This window comes from Notothenia rossii (genome assembly GCF_949606895.1).
Source record: "Notothenia rossii genome assembly, chromosome: 10".
NCBI classification, from domain to species: domain Eukaryota; kingdom Metazoa; phylum Chordata; class Actinopteri; order Perciformes; family Nototheniidae; genus Notothenia; species Notothenia rossii.
In genome coordinates, this window is record NC_136908.1 from 36,478,387 (window position 1) to 36,491,128 (window position 12,742).

Genomic DNA, 12,742 nt, shown 5'->3' on the forward strand with positions numbered 1-12,742 from the left:
GTTCCGCTGCTCTTTCTACCCTCCCTCCCTCCCTCCCTCCCTCCCTCCCTCCCTTCCACGTCTCGCGCACAGCGGTGCGGACATCGGCAGTCCCTCCTTCAGACAGACAGACGCAGCACCTCCCACTTTACTGTCCCACGTTATGCCGGCTTTTCTTTGCTTATTTTGAAGGTGAGTGTTGATGAACAAATGACTAAGCTGCCGGTGCCTCGAGTTTACAGCTAATTAGCCAAAAGACAAAAACAAATATAGTTAACTAAGGTAGGCTACTAGCTAATGGATAAGTTAGCTCAAGGTTTAGCTAAGGAAATTCATCATGGGCATACAGGCTAATGAAATGTACTTAAGGGGAGACACTACAGGTGAATACAGTAAAATGTGTATCTAATAACGTCATCACAATCACCACATTGATATGCAAATTAGGCGTTAACTAGGCCTGATTAAAATGCGCTAATTTGCATGCAATATTACAAGTAGGCCTACATGAAAAAACGATATTTTTGCCTGCAATGTCTTGCCTTAAACAGTAGCTTCATAATTTTTGATTGATGGCTGCTCATTTAATAAATATTATTTTTACTAGTGTGTTGTATGCTGATAGATCTTAATCATTTCATGATACAGCGACCCACCCTCATGTGAAAGGAGGGAGTTTATAGGTACACTGAAATTAAGTCCTTGAACAGTTAGGTTTCGTTATGTGTGCGTTAAGTGTAATAATAACAATAAAAATGCATTGGATCATTAATGTATTCAGGCAAATTAGTATTACATTGCTTTGCTATAGAAGCTGAAGGTTAACTTACTTGTGAAACAAAAGTTAATTGAACAAATTCGATAAGCAGGTCAGCAGCGTAGTCAAAACCTGCTTTTTTTTTAAAATATGACTATTGGCCAAGACCAAGTCGTTTTTATCTTTTAAAGACCTGGAAAGGGATATTAACGCCTTTGTTACCTCGAGGTTGGACTAATGCAACGCACTGTACGTGCACTGTAAACAATTACCAGCATTTCACAACATTTAACAGTATTATTTTACAGTGAGATATTGTAATCAAGACCCCCTGTAATATCCCAACAAATACATGTAAAAATGACTGTATCCTTGGATTTCACAGCATTTAACTATTATTTCACAATAAAATACTGCAATCAAAATCCTCTGTAATATCACATCAAATTTTGCAATGTCACAACAACATTGTAAAAATTGCAAGGATTTCACAGCATTTAAGAGTATCATATTACAGAGAAATATTGTAATCAAAAGCCCCTGTAATATCACAACAAAATATCTATAAAACAGTATAATTGGATTTCACATTATTTAACTATTATTTCACAGTAAAGCAATGTACTCAAAATCATCTTAGCACAACCATGATAGACTATATATATAAAGAGCACAACTCATTACTGTAAAATTTGAATTGTGCACCATTGCACATTGTTGGAGATTTGGAGGATGTTGAAAACCAACCTCGTCTCCGCGTGTCGTTTGACAAGCTAGGTGAATTCGGGAAAATAAAGGGATTAAGAAACACCAGAATACAAGTTAAACAATAATCCTGCTTTTAATGATATACAGTAACGATACAAAATACAAATACAAAGAAATCACGAAGCACTCTGCAGAGTACTCCGGGCTCAGGTTCTACCACGTGTGAGACAGGTCTCAGGAACGGCCGGTGAAAAAACAAGAGCGCGAACCAAAGGAAAACACAGTCTTTCATACTAAAACACAGGAGGAGGAGGTGTACGTGCTTTCCCCCAGAGGTCATCTTATTGGCAGAGACCAACACATGGCCTGTCGCACCCAATCAGTGCGACACAGCAGCTTGTAGCCAGCACACACACATCTCCTTTATGGCCCTTGGTCCCTGAGTCCATCTTCCCGCCTCCTGACTGCCACACACAAGTTAAAAGTATGTTTTAAGATATAGTTGTTATAGTTGGCTAAATATACGTAATACATGTTTATTACTTTCATATCAATAACAACGAGGAACACATTACCTATGCTCTTAAGCGGTATTAGAGATGCTTTTCAAATAGTCAAACTTCTCACAGGCTTACCTATAGCCCCTCCATTTGTTTGAGCTATTGTTCACATCTTTACTTCAAATAAAAGGTTTCACATTGTATATTTCCAGCTTCCTTTACACATACTGCTATTATTAACACAAAGTAACTAACCACACACCTCTATTGAAAACAAGTCGATTCCCCTGACAATTGACCTGCTGAACCTCTTCGGAATGTGTCCCTCCCCCACCTCTCTCGTCCCTGTCATAAAAACTGCTTCCATTTCATATAGAGTAATAAAAGATGTTTAAGCTAATTTCTCCACAATGTTTGTAGCCATTTAGTACCCACACATGAAAGAATAAGAACAGAGGTATAGTTGACCAATAATCATGTAGCATTTATATTTACTTCAATGAAAACACATACACATCTGCTACAAGATTGTGTCACGCACCCCCTTCTTTTACGAGGGAAGCATTCCAGAGCCTTGGCCTGATTCCCAAATAAGGATGTCCCCTACTCCCATCTCTCTCTAAACACACAGAATTCACCTCAATATATTGGGGGAGGAAAGGATACTTTGTCCCTTCAAATTTAACACACATGAATATATATAAGGTGACATTAAAATGAATATACCAGATTTAACTTTCCTGCCATAACACGTTACTTTAATCCTTCAAATAATTCAAATAATCCTTCAACATGTGCAGAATAGACTATTCTACCCGGCGTGTGTCCTGGCAACCCTGTCTCCTAAAAATTACGTTCCCACAGAACTAAACTGCATTCTCAATTACGTTTAGCTAGAAATGTATTTTTGCAATGATTCCAGGGATGCCTGACTTGAGTTTCTAGCACCAGGGAAAGTGGAAAAAGTGCCCCAAATCAGCGTCTTAATTTACCCAGGGCCTAGTGCTTGGCTTTCGGCATGAAAATTCAGGAAACTCCCCTGAGCATTTTAGTAAATATCTCAACTTTGGAGAGGACATCCGAGAGGAGTTGGGGGACAAACGACACATCAAATCACATCTCCATATCAAGCCGAAGCTAACTAGAATACTCTTGACTGCCTAGCATGCGGGGAAATTGGCGTGCTCTATCACCACAAGAGCGAGAGTGAAAGCGGCTTAACGGAAGGCTTTTTCCCGTTTTAAGCCGTAACGTTTGACATTCGGAGCAGCAGAGGGATGAATCTGCATGTACTCTTCGAGACGATTCCAACGACACCAAGCTCAAAGCTGTCGGACCTTCCTTCCTCTGTGCCGTCTAGAGTATTGAGAGCCATGAAAACATGACCTTTAACCTTAGTTTGCGACCTGGTTGAAGCTCACAGTGGCCCCAAATTTTGCAAGCGGGTTCCACACAAGTTAAGCAACATACTCTCAAAGTCTCGGAGCGCCAAGCACCTTTTTTCAATGTTTTTCCATTTTCTCTGCCTCCCTCACCAAAGGGTGTCCAATCCTTAGCTCTAGACAGGATTTTGTGAGAGTTTGACATTAGATTGAAAAACAATTCTGGGTGGGTTACGGTTCCCATATTTCAGATACCTTATCTGGACCTTATTTAGAGTCCCCTGGTGACAAAATTATCTTTCCAGCCCTTTCCAAAGTCAGGTTATTAAAGATGAAAGATTATTCAACAAAACATTTCAATAACGTGCTTTAACCACTAGGTCCCTATTCACCAATTGGATCAAATATATAAGTCAGCCGAATTAGTGTTGAGAAAGTTGAAGATCACGTGACATACACGCCAGAAAAAACGTCATTTCCGGGTATTTGTCAACCGTAGGTGTCACGTTTGAAGGGACGAAACGGAACGTCATCGCTCGAACGGGCAATCATATCGGGCTTTGAGGAACCCAAAGCCTCCTGACAGAGATGCCTCGATCCTTTCGAAAATTCGCACGGAGGCAACAGTCAAGGTGAACATCTGTGAGTTTCTCCAAGGCGGTTACCATCGGTAAACAGCAAGTAAGTACTGCCCATAATGTGGAGTAGTGGTGGATATTATGTGCTTTTGATTGCAAATGCCAGTGGAGTAGTGTCGTTTTGGTTTGTACATGGTAGCGAATAGATAGCTAACGTTAGCTAGTAACATTAGCTTGATAGCAGCCATGTCCACCTTCAAGCAGGTGGCCTTAACGTTAGCCTAGCTAGTGCTAGCCAGCGCCGTATATGGCTATGGTAGATGGCTCTGGCGCTAGCCAGCCAACTGTTGCTGACTGTTCCATTTGTTGGCAGAAGGCTTATGCTGTATTCGAATGAAAGAGCGAACAATGAATACTTTAACAGGTAAGACTGGCTTAATTGCCATTGGTATAAGCTAGTTAGCTTAGCATTGCTGCTAAGTTTGTATTCTGAAGCCATGGTCTAATTAACTTACTAGTAGGTTAGCTGATGTTAGCTAGCTAATGAATGTTTCTTGTGCTAGGTGGTTGGTGGTTTCATGACATTGTCTAATCAAATTAGGCCTAATCTAAATCGGTGTCAAAGTTGGTAACGTTAGTTGCTCTTATAATGTTCTTAATGAATTCGTCACGGACCCTATTGCACATTCGTGTCACCACGTACTGTCTTGGCTTTCAGAATATTAAACTTGTGCTCTCTCCTGACAGACTGAGAGGCTGATAACCTCAGCTCAGTGACGTAAAGGCACACCTTTTATATCATCATTATAGTTTAAAAAAAATAAGAGACTAAATGAAAAACAGGTATAAAATACTATATGACATTAACACAAAAGTTGTTAGAAATAACAAGAATACAGTTTGAAAGGGGAGTGATTTGTAAGATATCCATAAAGAAAAATAAAATCTGTTTACAGTTCTGTTTCATATGGGTGTTGAGAGATGTATCCATAGATCTCTTAATGTTGCTCTGAGACACAGAGTTCAACATTTTATGACTGAGCATGCTGCTCTCAAAACATGCTCAGACATAAAAAGTTGAACTCTTTTTTAGCCTCATTGTAGCCTGTGGCTTACTTAGAGTTTAAGCCTTGCCTAGCAAGCAAAGTTTCAATCACTCAATACTTTCATCAACACTACTCTGGATGATAAAGGATTACCAAACTCTCTCTCCCTCTTCACAATGTTTACAGGTTCGCAATGTTTATAGGTTTGAAATGTTTATAGGTTATTGCAATGCGTAATGTTATTTCTCTGAAAACACAAACATTTTTTATCTTATTTTATTTCTATACTATTCTAGCCTAAATTAGCTTCTACTTTTACCTGCATTTTCTACACTGTCCTGTTTTGCACTTTTCCTGTCTTGTCCCTGCACCCTGTCCAATGTTGTCTTTATGTCAGTACCTACCAGCAACACATTTCTAGTATGTTGTAAAACTACATGGCGAATAAACGGATATTGTATCTTGTATCTTCCTCTAGGCCTACTGATTGCCTGCCTGGTGTTGACCGACGTGACGAGGTGTATTGCCTAAATCCTAAATCCAATCCATGGATTGCTTCCTAGTTGGAGGTAGGCCTAGTATGCAACACAGACCGTAGTTTATAGACTGTGCATAACTGCAGTCCCCAGCTCCAGTGCTTGCCTCCATGAAGTACTGAAGCTCAGACATTTGTTACCTGTGCAGCACACCTGAGATTAATCACTTCATCCAATACTGTTTGACAGTACATTTATGTGAGCTTACCTCTCTTGCTTCCCTGTGGTGTTTTTTTACTGCCTCTATTCCAGATTTGACATCCTCGTGATCCTGGTGTGCGTGCGCCTCGAGGAAATTGCTAGTGACTGTTCGAGTGTTGTTGCAGCTAAGGTAGTTAACATTTCGATATGATTGTGTGACTGCGGTCTCGTCTAAATGGGATTATCAACTACCTGACTGAATGGCTACACCTTTACAACATGCTCATGTTCATAATCTGCATACAAACTGAAAAATTCCTTTTGTTGGTTGCCTTTGTAATTTCTCCTTTCTCTGGTCTCCTTTTTTCTAGGTCATCAGAGAGGCCAACCATCCTCTTCAGTGTCAGGCAGCCAGGCTAACCATCCTATTCAGTGTCAGGCAGCCAGGCTAACCGTCCTGTTCATTGTCAGGCAGATTGAATTATGTTTGGGTAGGTAACTAGTTACCACGCACAACAATGTTCCACTGTAAATATATTGGATGTCAGCATGTGTCTGAGAAGGTGCATAACTTTGTTCAGCACACAAAGCTGCACAGTAATGCCCCCAATTTTCACTATCAGTGTGGGGTGCCTGACTGCTCACGAAGGTACAGAAAACACACAGCACTGAAATCGCATATATATAGGCTGCATAAGTACTACCTGCAAGCTGCTCGGCCTATACCGCCTGACATATCAGCTCTACCACCTGACACATCCTTGAAATGTGTGCTTGAGGCTTGTGCATTTAAGTGTGACACTTTAGCCTCTCTTATTAAGCATTTGAAGACACACGTAAGGGGAGGAATGGAAACTAGATGCCCATTTAGATGTTGTGATTGCAGGTTCACAAACGTGATGACTTTTGCTTCACATATTAACAGGAAACATAGGCGTGCAGAGGATTCAGTTTTAGATGACTTGGTACTAGACAAGTCTATTACTACAGAGTCATTGCCAGAACCCATTCAGTCATCTTCAGAAGCTGCTGGTGAACATGATGATGAACATGATGATGAACCAGAAGTGCCATTAGTTGTGGACGAAACCCTTTTTTTACATAACCTTACACTTTTGTATTTGAAATTGCAATCTAAGCTACTCTTACCGGCAAGCACCATACAAACCATTATTGATGGCTTTCAAAGTGCTCATGAACTTGGTCTGTCTCATTCACTTAACATTCTGAGTGAGAAATTTAAGAAACTTGGAATCCCTCAGGCCACTATAAGCAGCATCATCGATGAACTGAACAGAGAGGATCTACTCACACTCTATAACAGGGGAAGACTCAGTACAGATGCAAAGAGGAAGGCTGCTTTTAAAGAGTGTTTCAACTATGTTCATCCCGTGCCTTTGCTCTTGGGCAATGATGAAAATGACAAAGAATGCTTTGCTCAGTATGTACCTATATATGAGACATTGGTGACACTTTTCAAAAATGAGTCTCTACAAGAACAGTATATCATGACACGTTTGCAGCCACCTACTGATGCTGTTTATCAGGATGTCAAGGATGGAGAAGGATTTTAAAGTAATCCAATGTTGAAAGCTGACCCTTCCTCACTTGGTTTGATACTGTACCAAGATGCCTTTGAGGTTGTGAACCCACTGGGCTCAGGGAAAAAAAGCACAAGGTTTTAGCTGTTTACCTAACCCTGACTGACATCTTGCCTCACAATAGATCTTCTATAGAGCAGATGCAACAAACATGTATTTGTATGTCTGTACACAGAGGAAGGGATGGGTGGGGCAGAGAGAGCAGAACCTCTGATGGTGAGGACCTACGTCATCCTGCGGAGGTACCTCAACAGAATGCCTGCTCCAGCGATGTTGTAGGTCAAAGAGGAATGTCCTTTTCTCTTTTCTCCGAGAGGGCTTTTCTCCCACTTTGGCCTCCTGACGGACATCAACATACTTCAGAAGCTCCAAGAGGCCCTGGGTCAGAGAGGAAAGACCATCCTGCATTTCTGCCAGAAACTGGACAACCCGAAGATCAGGGAAGTTCTGGCCAGCTATGATCCAGAGGGTTCGGAGAAGGCTGCCTGCATCCTCCAGCTCCTTATGGTCTACTTTAAGGAGCCTACGGAGAAACTAATGCTCGAAGTTGATGTACGTTTTTAAAAATGTATTTAAAATGCTAAACGAGTGATTACATTAGGGGCGACTGAAGCTCAGTTGGTAGAGCTGGTCTTTCATCGACATAGGGTTGGTGGTTCGAATCCTGGCTCTGACTGTCCGCATGTCGGAAGTATCCTTGAGCAAGACACTTAACCCCCAAGTTGCTCCAAATGGGCCGAGCTGATCTGTGTTGAGCTGTAGTGCGCGGATTAGCTGTTGCCTTGGCATCACCCAGGCGGGGGCTACACATTGGTTTGCGAACGTCCATTTGTAAGCGCTTTGGGTGTCTTGAAAAGCGCAATATAAATGCAAGTAATTATTATTATTAGACCATTTATTATGTTCTGATTTACCTCTGACCAATGAACGATCTTCATCCTTGCATAATGTTAAATCTATGCTATTGTGTGTTACTTTGTTACCTGTGCCACTGCTGCTGATGTAGTGAATACTGCAGCACTCCCAAGCACCCCCTGCTTGATCATTCAAGGTAATGTAATGTTCAGGGATGGGATTTTTCCTGTTTATCAGGATTTCCTGCTTTTCTGACCTGAATGGCTAGACTTCACTGCTGCTTTTATTCTTGTTATATAATTTCTCTTAGGACATCCCTGTTCTGCTCCACCATCGATGAGGATAGGATACTGAATGGTTACTCTTAAGAGCTTAAGTGTTCCTTTGCATCGAGGGGAGAATCTGACTGAAGGCCTTCCATCTCTCCTGCACTCCATTCAAGTCCAGTCTGTGAACTGACACTTACGATACTCTGACGCCACATGTTTCAGCGATTCGCGTTCGTTAAAATCTCTAGCCTGTTTAAATGATTCAGGGGTCTGACGAGTTGACATGTTCCCGTTCCAGCTGGGCTCGTAACCATCTACCCATAGAGGAATGAGGTTAAACCGTCTAGCCATAAAGGCAGAGGGAGGAGGGCTAAGGAGTTGCTTTGTCGTTCAGACAGATTCTCCTATCTGCACAGGGACCTTTGATGCTTTTACAGTGACTGTTAAGTAGCCTACCTCACTGATGGTGGAGTAGAAAAGTGCTGTCCACCTGAAGTGGAGGGTTCTGTGTAATGTCCTTGCATGCTCTGTACTGTATATTTTCCTGCTTTTTGGTCCTTGGCCAATCATGAATGTTACTCGGATCTGGTATTGACATCTCTAGCTCAAGTATTATTTTTGTTTTGATTGATTCTAGGAATTTACCTATCCACAATAACGCATGACGGGGTATCTGTTCATTTCAGGTGACACAATGAAGCCTTCTGGGTGGATGCTATCCATCGAGGGACAAGTGGTAATGGGCCCACACCCATTTTTTTTGCATAGGGTAGCTGCTTTATTCAGCAGCTACTATGTCTTCAACCTCGAATATCCCGTTGGATCATGCACACTGGAGTTCATCCAAAGGTATTGCAACACTCAAACACATGATCAATGTCATCAGTAAGACTTATCATGCAAAGTTGTGTTTCACTATCTGGCTATTAAGTCCATGCCTTTCTACAGAGGCCACAAAGTAGATTAAATGCTTTGAGTATGAAGCCTGTAACCAACTATGCGAATTGGGACCACACCATCACTTGATGTTGCTGGGCTATCTTGTTAAAAATTTGACGTAATGGTTTAATTCACATTTATAGTATGGCTTCAAAATTCGGATAAGTAAGTAAACCTTATGTTAGAGGTACCTGAGGCACTCTGCTAGGCTACAAATAATGTTATTGTGAGAGGATGATCCAACAGGTTTGGATTAGTAACAGTCGGTGTGGGAAAAGACACAGGTGAACACCTTGATAAATGCTGCCTGCAATACATGAGTCTAATTAAAACTGAAACTTATCTTTGCTTATTAACAGGTGCTTCTTGGGCATCAACCCGGAGAAAGGCTCCAAGGCAAAGAAGCAAAGCTCCATTAACCCTCACGTGAGCACCCTTCACCGGAAGCTGATAGACTTAAAATGGTCTGCATAGACTGAATGGTGTGCGGGGACAAGTCCAGTGGGAAGCATTACGGTCAGTTCACCTGCGAGGGATTATTTGTTTAAAGGATCCATTAAGGGTTCATCTGTTTTTTATGGATAGTTGAGGTGAACTAGTTCATGTTCCTGTTTGTTTACTCTGTTTGTTTACTCTGTTGTTTACTCTGTTGTTTATTTTGTCAATAAATATGCCAGTGGGCTTCCATTGATTTTACCTCATTTGTGCGTTTGGTGTTGTTTTTACTTGTACAATAAGATTACGTGCATTTTTGTAGTGCAGCTTCAGTACTTCCAGGAGGAAGCTCACACTTTGGTTTCCTGTTAAACTTGGACAGGAAACCATTGTATGAGCTTCCTCCAGGAAGGACTGGAGTTGGGGATTACAGTTATGCACATGTATCATTGTAAATTCACAGTAAATTACTGGCTACTCCTGCATTACTTTCACAGTACACATTGTAAATTCACAGTACATTACTGGCTGCTCCTGCATTACTTTCACAGTACACATTGTAAATTCACAGTAAATTACTGGCTACTCCTGCATTACTTTCACAGTACACATTGTAAATTCACAGTACATTACTGGCTGCTCCTGCATTACTTTCACAGTACACATTGTAAATTCACAGTAAATTACTGGCTACTCCTGCATTACTTTCACAGTACACATTGTAAATTCACAGTAAATTACTGGCTAATCCTGCATTACTTTCACAATAGAAATGTAAAAGTACAGGCCCTTGTTGTAATGCATGTACAACAAAATGATGTAATTCCCCAGTAACATACTGTAATATCACAGTAATTGAAGCTGTGAAGTTACAGTATACAGTTGTACCTTTACAACAATGCATTGTAATATCATGGATGTGAAATTACAATACATTTCTGTGAAGACATTCACAGTAAATTGCTGTGAACCTTACTGTGAAAGTCATGCAACAAGTTGCCAGGTAATTATTGTGAATTCACAGTGGATAATTTTACAGTGTGGGTATGGACCAGGCGTCAATTAAACGCCTGCAGCTAGTGCAGAACGCAGCTGCACGTCTACTCACTGGCCACAAAAAGCGTGACCACATCACCCCAATTCTGGCCTCACTGCACTGGCTTCCAATTCGGTTCAGAATTGATTTTAAACTCCTTTTATTTGTTTTTAAAGCACTAAATGGGCTGGCTCCGGCCTATATAGCTGAACTCCTCCAGCGCTACACCCCAGCCAGAGCTTTAAGGTCTGCTGACCAGCTGCTGCTGATAGTGCCCAAGACCAGGCTCAAAACCCAAGGGGACCGAGCCTTCGCAGCAGCTGGCCCCAGGCTCTGGAACACTCTGCCCCTCCATGTGAAGTCGGCCCAGACCCTAGGGGTTTTTAAATCCTCACTAAAGACTCACTTCTTCTCTCTGGCCTTCTAGTCAGAGCGGAACATGACTCCTGACTTTTCCCTGTGTTTTTTATATATCTGTTGAATTTATTGTCTTTTATTGTGATCGTAATAATGTGTTTTTATGTGATTGTAGTATTTATTACATGTACAGCACTTTGGCCCGACCAAAAATCGCTTTTAAATGTGCTTTATAAATAAACTTTGATTTTATTTTATTTTAAATTATTTTCGTCACTTCTGCAGCACAATGCCAAAAAAAGAAAGAATTCAGAAAAAGAAGGAGAAGGAGCGCCAGGAAACAGCCAAGAGTAGCACATCTCTAAATGCATGGTTAAAACCAAGTACCAGCAGCAGCACACAAGAGAGAGCAGATTACTCAAATGTTGAAAGTGTTACACCTGAGAAAGCAGTAGAGATCTCACAAGCAACATTGGAGAGACAAGGGGAGGCTTTAGAGGCAACACCTGACAGAGCCGAAAGATGATCAGGAAATCCCTGTCACTGTGGAAGAGGAAGAGGCCACAGGAGGGGAAACGGTGGATAATGTTGAGTTTGAGGAAGCCATAGAAGAGGGTGATGTTGAGGAAACTGTCAGTAGTGTAGAAGAGGTCATATCAAAAATTGCATCCTTAAAGTATCCAACAGATCCCACCCACAACCAAGCTTTTGATCCCAAATGTAATGTCAGCTATGTGAAAATGTGTGTTGCTAGAGGACCATGCCAACCTATCCTTAGATTTCCCAAAAACACTGAAGGCCGATCATTTCAAAAGATGTGGTATGAAAATAAGCCATGTTTGGAGTATTCATCCGAAAAGGACATTATGTACTGCTTCAGCTGTCGGCTTTTTCTCAATTAAAAAAAAACTACAGTAACAAGAGTGCTTGGAGAGTGGCTGGCGTAAACAACTGGAAAAGGGGACTTGATAAAATGCAAGAACATGCAGACTCAGAGGCCCATTTATGGGGTGACGACGAGTCTGCCACTAGCTCAAACCAGGGCAACTTCCTTGAACTTGTTAAAATGTTTAGCCAGTACGATAGTGTACTCAGGCTACATTTGGATAATGTCAATGACCAGAAAATGGGTAAGAACAGATGTCAAGTTTCACTCCTCTCAAACAGAACACAAAATGATATCATAAAAGCCCTCGCCACATTCACAAAAAAGAGAGATAAGGAAAGAAATAGAGGAGACTAATATATATTCAGTACTCATAGATGAAACCACTGATGTATCTCATTGTGAGCAGGTCTCTTTTGTTGTGAGTTATCTGTATGAAATGGAAGTCAAAGAGCGCTTCCTCCAGGTCTGCAATGTGTCAAAAACAAAAGGTGAGGAGATGGAGAAAACAGTTCTTGACTTGCTAAAGAACAATGACCTACAGATCCAAAACATGCGTGGTCAAGGCTATGATGGCGCTGCCAATATGAGTGGTCAATACAGAGGACTGCAGTCAAGAATACTGAAACACAATAACAAAGGTCTGTATGTGCATTGCCAAGCTCACTGCTTACATTTGGTCTTAGTTGAAAGTGCAAAATCAAGCCTCCACTTCATTACCTTTTTCCACCTGGTAG

At 41.3% G+C, this 12,742-nt stretch overlaps 1 long non-coding RNA gene across 2 annotated transcripts; it reads left to right on the plus strand.

Moving 5' to 3' along the window:
• Window positions 1–59: 59 nt before the first annotated feature.
• Window positions 60–9,992, plus strand: LOC307022476. Of its 2 annotated transcripts, XR_013803410.1 has the most exons (7): window positions 60–171; window positions 3,826–4,007; window positions 5,429–5,519; window positions 5,739–5,817; window positions 5,999–6,118; window positions 9,039–9,201; window positions 9,651–9,992. It is a non-coding gene; the product is annotated as an uncharacterized lncRNA (long non-coding RNA). The 2 variants fall into 2 exon arrangements; XR_013803411.1 differs by lacking the exons at window positions 9,039–9,201; window positions 9,651–9,992 and adding an exon at window positions 7,404–7,775.
• The last annotated feature ends 2,750 nt before the right edge of the window (window positions 9,993–12,742 follow it).